Raw genomic sequence first — 13824 nt, 5'->3', positions numbered from 1 at the left:
GAATGGCAATACCTTCCAGCCAATCAGAGTGCGTGTTAGCTATTCCGAGCATATTCGCTGCCGTATTCTCAAACGCCTGTCCCAGTCGTTTGATAAAACCAAGCAAGAACTTCAAACAGTTTTGATAGCGTTTGATATTCTGATGCGTTGGTAAAAACGCCTCTAATCTCATTATAATTCGCTCAGTGACTCGGTCTCACCCAGTGCACCAGTGAAGATAACTCATCGTACAGTTGCACTACCTAGAAGTTAGTGGAACTTTGAAACCAGGTAGATAGTAACACTTTTTGTTAATATTAATAATAAGTTAAGTGTGCTGAGTGTACCATGTCGTAAAAAGAAGCGTAATTTGTACAAAAGAAAAAAAAACACGGTTAAGACCAGTGTACTGACGCGTAGGAGCGAAAACGTATTGGTTGCATGATGCAAGGTCTAAATATACCTTATATTCTTAGATCTTGGCATGAAGAACAGTGCTTCAGAACGTTCTGGACGAGTGTGCATATCATGCAGGGCGCAGTTGGAATGTCTTCGTGTAAACAGATTGTTGACAAAGTTTGTGATTCAGACGTATTTATTAAGTAGTTAGAATTACGGGAGTATTGAATTTGTGATTTAGACATATTTATTGTAGTAGTTAGAATTTTTGGAGCATTTAGCATAATTCATTTTATATATGGAACAGACTGGATGGTGACAGGTACTTTACACATTCATGATTCAAGAAGAAACGTGTAACCTAATTGAATCAACGGCTGACCAGTGACCAATAAAAGGTAGAAAATTCTGGTATATATTGAGATTAAGGTAAGTGATAATACAAAAAATATATTTAGCCACATTAGTCAAGCAAGTGGTTGAAACAATTCCAGTTGCATCAACCGCCAGTCATAAATTTTTATCGTGGTAGCAGCATATTCGTGTATATGTAACTCGAGCATACACTCCTCTTGATAGCTGTGGTGTGAGCGTGAGTGTGTATGGCGCGGATGGGGACGGACGGTTGGCACCCCCTCCCCCTCTTTCTGGGGGGGGGGAGAAGGGGTCCAAGGGCATGAGCGCTGGTATCCCCCTTCCCACCCGAATGCGGGGGGGGGGGGGGTGGCCTCACGTTGGGTGGACCGCGCGTGGGTGGTGGTGAATGCGAGTGTGAGTGGAGTGTACAGTACCCGGAAAGGGGGATATGATAAGCTAGCATTAATGGTTAGGAGGTAGGGAATTAGGCTAGAGAAGTGGAGAGTGTGCCGCAAAGGAATGTAAGGGCCCACCCAGGAGCGACCGAAACCGAAGAACCGACGTCATCGACGCACAAGTAAGTACTTTTGAATCACAATAGCGCATTGGAATAAGTCGCTGTTCATTTGTTACGTGATGTGCTAGGTTCGAGCCCTCAGCTGTTGGGCGTGTCAGGTGTCGAAAATGCATATATTGAACTCCAATTAGTGTCAATCGTGTTTCAAAGGAATTAAGATAGAAACAGTAAATGTAGTTCATAAGATGAAAATCTGAGTACTGGGGTTCAGTGTATGATTAACATACACACACACGTCGGTCAAAGTGGCAGCGAAGTTCGGACTACGAAGTTATCCAAGAATTTCGAGGATCACAACAAGGAAGTACCTCTGTTGTGTTTATAGGGAAGGGGAATGCTCGTGGTGTAGTGGGAAGGTGATGAAAAAGGAGAAGGGGAGGGATTACTGAGGAAAATGGAAGGAAATGAGGAGGGGAAAGACTGGGTCCAGGAAAGCAGACGCCATGTCAACAAACGGCGACCGGATGATAATGAAGACGAAGGGATTAGCAAAAATGTAAATATTAGAAATATAGATAAGAGCAGTGCAATGGAAGGTGAAGATAACTAATTCCATGGATTTAACGAGGGGGGGTATGACAACCTCCCCCGACTAGTAAATTTAGAAGAGAAACTAAAAGAAATGAACGAAAATTGGGAAGCTAAGTTTAACCAAATAAAGTTAATTACTCAAAGAGTTGATAAGCTGGAAGAATGAAAGGAGAATCAAAACCTAAATAAAGAAATAGTAGAATTAAAATGACAGTTAAGAGAAGTAAAGGAAGAGAATGAGGAATTAAAGAGGAGTAATAAAGAGTACATAGCAAAGAGGTAAGTGGTTGGAAGATAGTGCAAGAGAACAATAAAATTGGATTTAGAGGTATAGTGAAACAGCAGATGAAAGAGTAAAATGAAAACACAGTTATTAAAGTGATGAGGGAGGAGAATGTAGTAAGAGACTTAGCAGATAAAAATAAATGTATAATTATATTAGGGGTGGAAGAGAAGTATAATCTAAATAGGGCTACAAGAATAAAGGAGGAAAAGGAAAAAGTAAATAATATATTAGAAGTAGTTCAAGAAGATAACCAGAAATAGGGAAACAAATAGAAGAAATGTATAGGCTCGGGAAATACAATACAGATAAGACTAGACCAATTAAGGTTGAATTCAGGTCACAAACGACAACAGAGAATATCTTAGCAAAAACAGGGAAACTAGCAGACAGTGAACAATATATAAAATATGGATAAAAAGATAAATGAATAAAGAGGAAAGAGAGGATGAGAAAAGACGAAGTTAAAGAAAGAAACGAAAAAAGAACAGACAGTAAAAAAGAAATTCTATTGGAGAGTAGTGGATATGAAAGTGAAGAAATGATTCATAGCAGAGGAAAACAGAAGGGAAACGGAAAACACAATGGAAGTAACAGAAAATTAAAAGTGTCTTGCCCAAATATAGATGGCTTAATAACAGGCTTGAACGAACTGAATGATTATCTGAAGGAAAAAGAACCGTATATAATGGGAATTGTAGAGAAAAAATTGAAAGGTCCACTACCACCCAACAGTGTAGGACATGGTGCATATAAATATTGGACTAGAAACAGAGAGGTAAAACAAGGGGGTGGAAATATGTTCCTGACTAAGAAGGATATAAATGTGAGGAATGCCACATATGGAAAGAATAGGGTGGAGATGATTATGATATAAGTGGAGGACAGGGATGGGAAGAGCAGGAAGTTTGTAGTAATTTATGTGCCTCTTAAAACGGCCTCGTGGGAAGAGAGAGAACACAAAAGTATGTTAGAAGATACAAGGATAACACTAAATAAGATAATGGAAGAAGGAAGAATAGTTATAATGGGTGACTTTAATTGTAAAGAAATCTGCTGGGAAGAGGTGACAGTAAAGGGGGGAGACGACCTATGGGGAAATGTACTACTTGATATGATTATAGAACATACAATGACGCAATGGATTCAAGAGAATACTAGGTATAGAAATGAGAAAGAACCATCGAGACTGGACCTAATAATCACATCAGAACTTGAAATAGTGGATAATATTAAATATAAGACATCAATAAGTAAAAGTGACCACATATTGGTTGATCTGGAACTAAATGAGGAAAAATACATGAAAAACTGAACAATATAGAAAGGGAAGAGTGATGTATGATTTTTTTTTTTTTTTGTATATAAATTAAGAGAATTCTTTCAAAAAGCAGGCTGGGAAAGAATACACAAGGAGGAAACAACAGTAGAAGAGAAATGGAATACCCCGTCTGGGGTATTGGCTGCTTGTTACTGTGGCAAAGTAGCATGCAGTCGATACTTTAGGGTCTATATGGGGCGCCCCTACGGACCAGAGTCACACATCATTTTGTCTATGATAGAACAATTTCTGTTCATAGAGAAATGATGACACTTTTATACTACGACTGTCCCTCCGTTATGCTGTCCCCCAACCCCTTGTTGCTGTCCTGTACCATTTCTCTGAGTATTCTCTTTCTGTGATGGGGGAATTCCCTGTGGTGGGGGAAAAGAATACTGCCACCAAGTATCCCACTTGGATCGTAAGAGGCGAGAAGAAAGGGACGGGGAGAGGGACTAGGCATCCTTCTCCCTGTAGCCCCACGGGGCATATAACCTAAAAAGAAAAGTGAAGGCATAAAGGGTGCTGGAGGGCCTCGGGCCAGCACCCTAAGGTTTGGGTCTTTTAATGTGCGTGGATGTGGTACAGATGAGAGTAAAAGGGAAGAGATAGGTAGTATGTTTGTGAGAAGAAAGATGGATGTGTTGGCTTTGAGTGAGACTAAGTTGAAAGGGAAGGGTGAGTGTAAGTTTGGGAGTGTAAGTGGGAGGTTATCAGGAGTGAAGAGAGGGGGAGGGAGGGAAGGGGTGACTATTCTAGTAAGTGAGGAGATAGGTAAACAGGTAGTGGAGTGGAAGGAGGTTTCCTCAAGGATAATGTGGATGAAGGTGAAACTGGGAAAGGAGATGTGGGTCTTTGTAAGTGCATATGGGCCTGGCAGTGAGAAGAGCGTGGAAGAAAGGGAGGCCTTTTGGATAGATTTAAATGAGTGCATAGAGGGTTTAGGAAGAAATGTCAATGTAATAGTACTGGGAGACCTTAATGCTAGGGTGGGAAATGGTCCAATCGATGGAGTGGTTGGGAAGTGTGGAGTTCCAGGAAAGAATCATAGTGGAGAGTTGATGGTGGAAATTTGTCTAGAAAGAGAGTTGATGATAGCAAATACAGTGTTTTGGAAGAAAGTCAAGCATAAGTACACATGGGAGAGGGTGGTGGAGGGAAGGGTGGTAGATAGGGCGCTAATGGATTATGTAGTGGTAAATAGGATTATGATAGGAAGAGTTAAGGATGTACATGTACTAAGGGGAGAGGGTGGGGGAATATCAGATCATTTTTTGGTTGAAGGTAAGCTGAGAGTGGAGGATAGATGGAGAAAGAGGAAAGGGACAAAAGGTAGGGAGGTTCTTAGAGTAAACTCCTTGAATGAAAAGGAAAAGGAGAAGGAGTACGAAAAGAAGCTGAAGGAGGAGTGGGAGGGAGTAAAGGATGGAGCAGAGATGGGTGTGGAGGAGGAATGGGGATGCTTCAAGGAGGGAGTCCTAAAGTGTGCAAGGATGGTGTGTGGAACAAGAAGGACAGGGGGAAATAGAAGAAAGGGTAGTGAATGGTGGGATGAGGAAACAAAGAAGGTTGTAGAAGAGAAGAAGCGAGCATTCACAGATTGGTTACAAAAGAGGACGGGGGAGTCATATGAGACGTACAAATAAAAGAAAAGAGAAGTAAAGCAAAAGGTAAAGGAGGCAAAGAGGAGAGCAGATGTGAAATGGGGTAGGAGTATGACAGAAAATTTTGAAAGTAATAAAAAGATGTTTTGGAAAGAAATTAAGAGAGGAAGAGGAGGCGAATCAAGTAGGGAAGAAAAGGTAAAAGGTACAGATGGAGAGATGATAATGGAAGAGATGGCAGTAAGGGGAAGATGGGCAGAATATTTTAGGGAGTTGCTAAATGTGAAGGAGGATAGGGAAGGAAAGATAGCTGCAGTGGGAAATGCGAAGAAAATGAGAGTGACGAGTGAGGAGAATGGAGGAGAAATAAGGAAGGATGAGGTGAAGGCAGTTGTAAAGATGATGAAAGCAGGTAAGGCACCTGGTCTGGATGGATGCCATGCAGAATGTCTGAAAAAGGGAGGTTCAGTGATGGTGGACTGGTTGGTGAGGTTATTTAATGTTTGCTGGAGAGAGGGTAGAGTACCGGAGGACTGGAGAAGTGCCTGTATAGTTCCTCTTTACAAGGGAAAAGGGGACAAGTGTGAATGTAGTAGTTTCAGAGGGATTAGCCTGTTAAGTGTAGTAGGGAAGGCTTATGGGAGGATCTTAATTGAGAGGATTAGGAGAGGAACAGAAGGAGTAATTGGTGAGGAACAGTGTGGATTTAGGACAGGTAGAGGTTGTGTAGATCAGATCTTTGTGGTAAGACAGATATGTGAGAAAGCTATAGGAAAGGGGAAGGATGTTTTTTGGGCTTTTATGGATCTGGAAAAGGCTTACGGTAGGGTAGACAGAAAGGCACTGTGGGAGGTTATGCAGATTTATGGGATAGGAGGAAAGCTTTTGGGAGCTGTCAAGAGTTTTTATGAGAGTAGTAGAGCTTGTGTCAGGATTAGAAATGGAGAGAGTGAGTGGTTTGAAGTAAAGGTGGGACTTCGTCAAGGAAGCGTTATGTCGCCCTGGCTGTTCAACTTATACATGGATGGGGTGGTGCGAGAGGTGAATGCTAGGGCAGTGGGTCAGGGATTGGAGATGGTTAAAGAAAATGGAGAAAAGTGGGAGGTGAGCCAGCTGTTGTTTGCGGACGACACTGCGCTTGTGGCAGGGTCAGAGGAGGGATTGAGGAAGTTGGTGGCAGAGTTTGGGAGAGTATGTGATAGAAGAAAGCTAAAGATAAATGTGGGTAAAAGTAAGGTGATGAGATGTACAAGGGGTGAAAGTGGCAGTAGACTGGAAGTGAACATTAAGGGAGAGCGACTGGAGGAAGTGGATAGTTTTAGATACTTGGGTGCAAGTGTAGCAGGAAAAGATGGAGTGAAGGTGGAGGTAGAATGTAGATTGAGAGAAGCGAGTAAATGCCTTGGTGGTTTAAAGAGTGTAATGAGGAATAGACATTTGGGAATGGATGCGAAGAGGAGACTGTATGAAGGAGTGATTGTGCCAACAGCACTGTATGGGGCAGAAACGTGGAACATAAGAGAAGAAGAGAGAAGGAGTTTGAATGTGTTTGAGATAAGGTGTCTGAGAAGTATGGTGGGGGTTACTAGGCTGGATAGAGTGAGAAATGAGGAGGTGAGGAGGAGAACAGGGGTGAAAAAGGATTTGGGAGATAGGGTTGATGAAAGAATATTAGGATGGTTTGGACACATGGAAAGAATGAATGAAGAAAGACTAGTAAAAGAGGTATGGAAGGCAGATGTGGAGGGAGTGAACATGAGGGGACGTCCTAGGATGAGGTGGATGGATGGGGTGAAGGGGGCTTTGGGGAAGAGGGGAATGTCTGTTGAGGAAGGAAGGGAGAGGACGGAAGACAGAGGTGAGTGGAGAATGGTTGTATATGGATGATGTTATGATTGCATGAGGAGGAATGGGGGTGGGGGGTGGGGTAGTATGTGTGAGTAAATTTTGATGCAGCCCGAAGGGATTTCTCCCCATCCTCTCCTTATATGCAAGGGGGGACGGAGAGGGGGGGTCGCCGATTAAATGAAGCGGCCTTGCTGTGGATGTGCTGTGTCTTGCGACACTGCTTCTGACCCAGGGCGGTGGGCAGGGTGCAGGGATGACCCGTCATCCAGGAGGTGCTCAGATGAGAGGGAGGGTGGGAGGGGTGTGGAGTGTATTTAGGGATGAAATGGGTGGGAGTGTTTTTATGCCTTTCCCTTTTTGGCTACCTCCCTTGGAAGGGGGAAAAAGCCGTGGTATATGTATGTATGTATGTATGTATATATATATATATATATATATATATATATATATATATATATATATATATGTATATATATATATAAGGAAGGGGTGGAAAAGTATGCTCCAAGACACAAACAAAAAAAGGGATGTGTAAAGTATTGGTACAACAAAAGATGAAGGGAGTTAAAGACAAAAGATAAAGCTTGGATAAAATGAAAGAAAGACAAAAGACCTGAAAAATGGAAAATGTATACTAGTTATAGAAACCAATATGTACAAGTGTGTAGAGAAGAAAAGAGGAAATACGAAAAAGATGTCATAGAAAAATGTAAAGATCAACCAAATCTGTTTTATAGATTTGTAAACAACATACTGAAAAAACAAACAAGAATTAGAGAAACTACGACAAGGAGGAGTTGAATACACAGAATCGAATAGAAATGGCCGAGATTATGAACAAGCATTTTAACTCGGTGTTTACGAGGGAGAACATACAACTTAGAGATGTCTAGTGGGAGGAGGAAGTCCCCCCTATGAAAGAGATAGAAGTAACATGGAAAGAAATAATGAATCATATGGGTAATCTCGATGTCAGAAAATTGCATGGACCAGATGAAATGGCAAACTGGATTTTGAGAGAATGCTGGACTGAACTAACAAACAAAATACATAATAAGCAGTTCATTGAAAGAAGAAAATGTTCCAAAATGTTCCAGAAGATTGGAAAAGAGCAAATATAGTACCAATATATAAAGGGGGAAACAAGGAAGACCCTACTAACTATAAATCGGTCTCTCTTACAAGTACGATAGTTAAAATTTGTGAAAGAATGATCAAAATTAGATGGGTAAGGCATTTGAAAAAACAACAACAACAACGTACTAAGTCCGAGGAAATTTAGATTTAGACAAGGACGATCATGCATCACAAACTTATGTGTTTCTATTGAAGGCTAATAGATGTAATACAAGAAAGAGATGGATGGGCTGATTGTGCATTTCTAGACCTGAAAAAAGCTTCTGATAAGGTGCCACATAATAAATTACTAAAGAAATTAGAAACTGAAGAAGGAATACAGAGCAAACTGCTGAAGTGGATGGAAGACTTCTTGCATGAAAGAAAAATGAGAGTGGTGATAAGAGACAAATATTCTAATTGGGATGAAGTGATTAATGGAGTTTCACAAGGAACACTTCTGACCCCAATAATGTTTGCTTTATATATTAATGATATGGATAAAGGAATTGAAAGTTACATGAGCTTCTTTGCGGACGATGCAAAACTGTTGAAAAAGTGAACACTGTAGAAGATTGTGAGTCGGTGCAGAATGATCTAAATAAAGTATGGGAATGGAGTAGGAAGTGGGAGATGGAATTCAGTATTAAGAAGTGTAGTATAATGGAATTTGGAAGAAGCAAAAAAAGAATAGTGGAATCATATAAATTGGGAGAGGAAGAAATTAAAAAAGTGGAAAATAAGTAGGACCTGGGAGTCATTATTATGAATGATATGTCCCCTGAGAAACATATAAACAAATTTTTTTGGAAAAACTTATAATCTAAATTCCTAACCTCCCATGATCCATTCATTTTTGTTAGTTTTTCCTCTAGACTTACTAATCAAGGGAGGTTGTCATCTCCTCCCTCATTAAATCCATAGAAATAATTGTCTCCACTTTCTATTGAGTTGCTCTTATCTATATTTCTACTTTTGATCCCTTTGCTGACTTGTTCAACTTCTGTTGTGTTGTCTGCACACCTTTTGTTTACCCCTTCTGGCTTCCAGGGCCTGTTCCTCCCCTTCCTCATTTTCTTCCATTTTTCTCAATAATTCCTCCCCTTCTCATTTTTTCTTCACCTGCCCACTACACCACGAGCTTTCCCCTTCCCTACTAATACAACATCTGTACTCCCTCATAGTTGAAATCCACGAAAATTGCTTTTTTTTACCCCAGAGTTCCAATCTTCGCTGTCAATCTGACGAATGTATGTGAGTATATTTACTTACCTAGTTGTAATATACGGGAGGGGAGCTATGCTCGTGGTGACCCGTCTTTGTATCTCTCCGCATCAAGTTTTATCTTAAAATCTTGTATAGTGTTAGCACATACTGTTTTGTTGTCTAATTTGTTCCATGTATTTATCGCTCTGTGTGGGAAACTGTTCCTTTTCAAGTTTTTTCTATAACTATCCTTTTTCAATTTTTTTCCATGTCCTCTTGTTTTACCGTTTTTCCACACTAATAGGTCGTTCCTGTCTAAAACTTCCATTCCTTTCATTATTCTGTAGATAGCAAATCACCTCTTTCTCTTCTTTGTTCCAGAGTTGGTAGGTTCAATTTGGATAGTCTTTGCTCATATGTTAGTTCGGCGAGTGTCGGTGCTAGTTTGGTTGTCGCTCTTTGTAATCTTTCTAGTTTCTTAATATTCTTTTTGGTACTGGGTGTCCAAAGTGATGCTGCGTACTCAAGTTATGGTCTTATTAGTGTAGTTAGTATTTTCCTTATCATTTCTTCGTCCATATAAGTAAATGCCACTTTGATTGCTCTCAATAAGTTGTAGGTTTCTCCGAACATCTTATTTATATGCTTATCTGGTTTCATGTCCTTTCCAATCATCACTCCAAGATCTTTTTCATAGTTTTTTTTTTTCCCCAATTCTGTAATCTTTTGATATTCTGTTTCTACTCTTTCCAAATTCCATTATACTGCATTTCTTAATATTGAATTTTACTTCCCACTTTTGAGTCCAATTCCATATTGTGTCCAGATCTTGTTGCAATGAGTTGCAGTCCTCTTCCGTTTATACCTTCTTAAGTAATTTTGCATCATCTGCAAAAAATATTATATAGCACTCCACGCCTTCATTCATGTCATTAATGTATACAGTGAACATGATCGGGGCCAGTACTGATCCTTGCGGGACACCACTTTTTACTTCTTCCCAGTTGGAGAATTTTTCTCTAATTACAACTCTCATTTTCCTCCCAATCAGGAAGTCTTTCATCCATTCCAATAATTTTCCTCTGATGCCACCTTTTGACTCTATCTTATTTATTAGTTTCCTATGAGGTGTATTTACCTAGTTGTATTTACCTAGTTGTATTTTATGGGAAGGGGAGCTATGCTCGTGGGGTCCCGTCTTCATTTCTCATTTTATCTAAACTATTTTTAAATTCATGTATTGTTTTTGCACACACCACTTTCTCATCTAACTTGTTCCAACTGTCTATTACTCTGTGTGGAAAGCTGTTCTTTTTCAAATCTCTTCTATAGCTGTCTTTTTTTATTTTCTTTCCGTGTCCTCTTGTATTTCTGTCATCCCATTTTATCAGATTCTCTCTATCAGTAATTTCTATGCCTTTCATGATTCTGTAAATAGCTATCAAATCTCCTCTCTCTCTTCTTTGCTCTAGTGTCTGTAGTTCAAGTTTTTGTAGTCTCTCTTCATATGATAGTTTTGAGAGTGTTGGTGCCAGTTTTGTAATTGCTCTTTGTATTCTTTCAAGTTTTTTTATACATTTTTTTGTACTTGGTGACCATATTGTTGCTGCATATTCTAATCTTGGTCTTATCAGGGTGATTAGGATTTTCCTCACCATTTCTTCATCCAGGTATGTAAATGCCACTTTGATTGTTCTTATTGAATTATAAGTTTCTCCAAAAATCTTATTTATATGTTTTTCAGGTGACATATTATTCATAACAATGACTCCCAGGTCCTTCTCATTTTCTACTTTTTTTATTCCCTCTTCTCCCAAATTATATGATCCTGTTATTCTGTTTTTGCTTTTTCCAAATTCCATTATACTACACTTTTTTGTATTGAACTCCATCTCCCACTTCTTACTCCATTCCTGTACTTTATTTAGATCTCTCTGTAGTGATTCACAATCTTCTTCAGTTTTCACTCTTTTCAGTAGTTTTGCATCGTCTGCAAAGAAGCTCATATAGCTTTCAATTCCTTCATCCATATCATTAATATATATAGCAAACATTATTGGGGCCAGGACTGTTCCCTGCGGGACACTGCTTATTACTTCATTCCATTTTGAGTGCTGGTTTCTTATCACTACTCTCATTTTTCTTTCTTGCAAAAAGTCTTCCATCCAATTTAGTAATTTACCTTGTATTCCTCCTTCAGATTCTAGTTTCTTAAGCAACTTCTTATGTGGTACTTTGTCAAAAGCTTTTTTTAGGTCTAGAAATGCACAATCAGCCCATCCATCTCTTTCTTGTATTATATCTATTAGCCTTGAATAGAAACATATAAAATTGGTGACGCATGATCGTCCTTGTCTGAATCCAAATTGCCTTGGATTTAGTACGTTGTTTTTTTCCAAGTATTTTACCCATCTATTTTTGATAATTCTTTCACAAATTTTTGCTATTGTACTTGTTAGAGAGACTGGTCTATAGTTGGTAGGTTCTTCTTTATTTCCTCCTTTATATATAGGTACTATATTTGCTTTTTTCCAATCTTCTGGAACTTTTCCTTCTTTCAAGGAACTGCTTATTATGCTATGTATTTTGTCTGCCAGTTCATTCCTGCATTCTTTCAGAATCCAGTTTGCTATTTCATCTGGTCCATGTGATTTTCTGACATCAAGATTACTCAATTGTATCAATATTTCATTCTTTGATACTTCTATTTTTTCTATAGGGGGGACTTTTTCTTTCCATTCAATCTCTTCAGGTTGTATGTTCTCCCTTGTAAACACTGATTTAAAATGTTTGTTCATAATTTCCGCCATTTCCATTTCCTCAGTGTATTCAACTCCCCCTTGTCTTAATTTCTCCAAGTCCTGTTTGTTTTTCAGTTTATTGTTTACAAATCTGTAGAATAGTTTTGGTTGATCTTTACATTTTTCTATGACGTCTTTTTCATATCTTCTCTTTTCCTCTCTGCACGTTTGTACATATTAATTTCTATAACTGGTATATATTTTCCATTTTTCAGGTTTTCTGTCTTTTTTCCATATGGTCCATGCTTTGTCTCTTTTGTCTTTTAACTCCCTACAACTTTTGTTGTACCAGCATTTTACATATTCTTTTTCTTGTTTTTGTCTTGGGACATACTTTTCCACTCCTTTTTTGTAAATTTTTGTCAAAATATTCCATTTCTTTTCCACTGATGTTTCTTCTTTGTATATTTCTTCCCAGTTTTCTTATTGAAAGAATTCTCTTATTTTATCAAAGTTTGTTTTTTCATACATCATTCTTCCTTTTCTATATTGTTCATTTCTTTTCATATATTTTCTTCATTAAGTTCCAGTTCAATCAATATGTGGTCACTTTTACCTATTGGTGTTTTATATTCAATCTTGTCCACTATTCTAGGTTCAGATGTAATTAATAAGTCTAGTCTCGATGGTTCTTCTTCATTTCTATACCTAGTGTTCTCCTGTATCCATTGTGTCATTGTGTGGTCAATAATCATCTCAAGTAGAGCGTTTCCCCATGAGTCATCTCCACCCTTTACTGTCATTTCTTCCCAGCAGATTTCTTTGCAATTAAAGTCGCCCATCATAACTATTCTTCCTCCGTCTTCCATTATTTTAGTTAATGCTATCTTTGTGTCCTCTAACATACTTTTATATTCACTCTCCTCCCATGAGGCTGTTTTCGGAGGCACATAATTGATCACAAATTTTCTGCTCTTCTTATCTCTGTCTTCCACTTCTATCATAATCATCTCTACTGTATTCTTTCCATATATGACACCTTTCACGTTTATATCCTTCTTAGTCAGGAACATAACTCCACCCCCTTGCTTTTTCTCTCTGTTTCTAATCCAATAATTGTATGCATCATGTCCTACACTGTTAGGTGGTAGTGGGCCTTTTAATTTTGTTTCTACAATTCCCATTATGTCCGGTTCTTTTTCTTTCAAATAATCATTCAGCTCATTCAATCCTGTTATTAATCCATCTATATTTGTGTAAGACACTCTTAGTTTTCTGCCACTTCCATTGTGTTCTCTGTTTCCCTTATGTTTTTCTTTTGTATGTCGAACTTCCTTAGTTTCATGTTCACTACTCTCCAATAGAATCTCTCTTTCTCTGACTCCGTTCTGTTCTCGTTTTTTGCCTTAGCTTCCAGTCTTTTCTGCTTTTCTTCCTCTCTTTCCTCTTTATTCATTTCTCTTTTTATCCATATCTTTTTGTATTGTTCACTTGTTGCTAGTTTCCCTGTTTTGGATAAGATATTCTCTGCCGTTGTTTGTGACTTGAATTTAATCTTAATTGGTCTGGTCTTGTCTGTGCTATACTTTCCGAGTCTAAATTTCTCTTCGATTTGTTTCATAATTTCTGGTTCATCTTCCTGAACTGATTCTAGTAATTGGCTTACTTTTTCATTTTCCTCTTTGATTCTTGTGGTTCTATCTGTGTTGTGTTTCTCTTCCATTCCTAATATAATTATACATTTCTTCTTGTCTGCTAAATCCCTTACTATATTCTCCTTTTGTCTCATCACTTTAATAACTGAGTCTTCAGTATGTTCTTTCAATTGCTGTTTGACTATGTCAGTGAATGAAACCTTATTT

At 38.6% G+C, this 13824-nt stretch overlaps 1 pseudogene; it reads left to right on the top strand.

Annotated features, from left to right (window-relative positions):
- Positions 1-82: 82 nt before the first annotated feature.
- LOC143040476 (uncharacterized) overlaps positions 83-13824 on the top strand; it is an 80017-nt pseudogene continuing 66275 nt past the window's right edge.

Source organism: Oratosquilla oratoria, chromosome 28 (assembly GCF_046742065.1).
Source record: "Oratosquilla oratoria isolate Oo_2021 chromosome 28, ASM4674206v1, whole genome shotgun sequence".
Taxonomy (NCBI): domain Eukaryota; kingdom Metazoa; phylum Arthropoda; class Malacostraca; order Stomatopoda; family Squillidae; genus Oratosquilla; species Oratosquilla oratoria.
The sequence above is the reverse complement of the archived record's forward strand: the minus strand, read 5'-3'. Positions and strand labels throughout refer to the sequence as shown.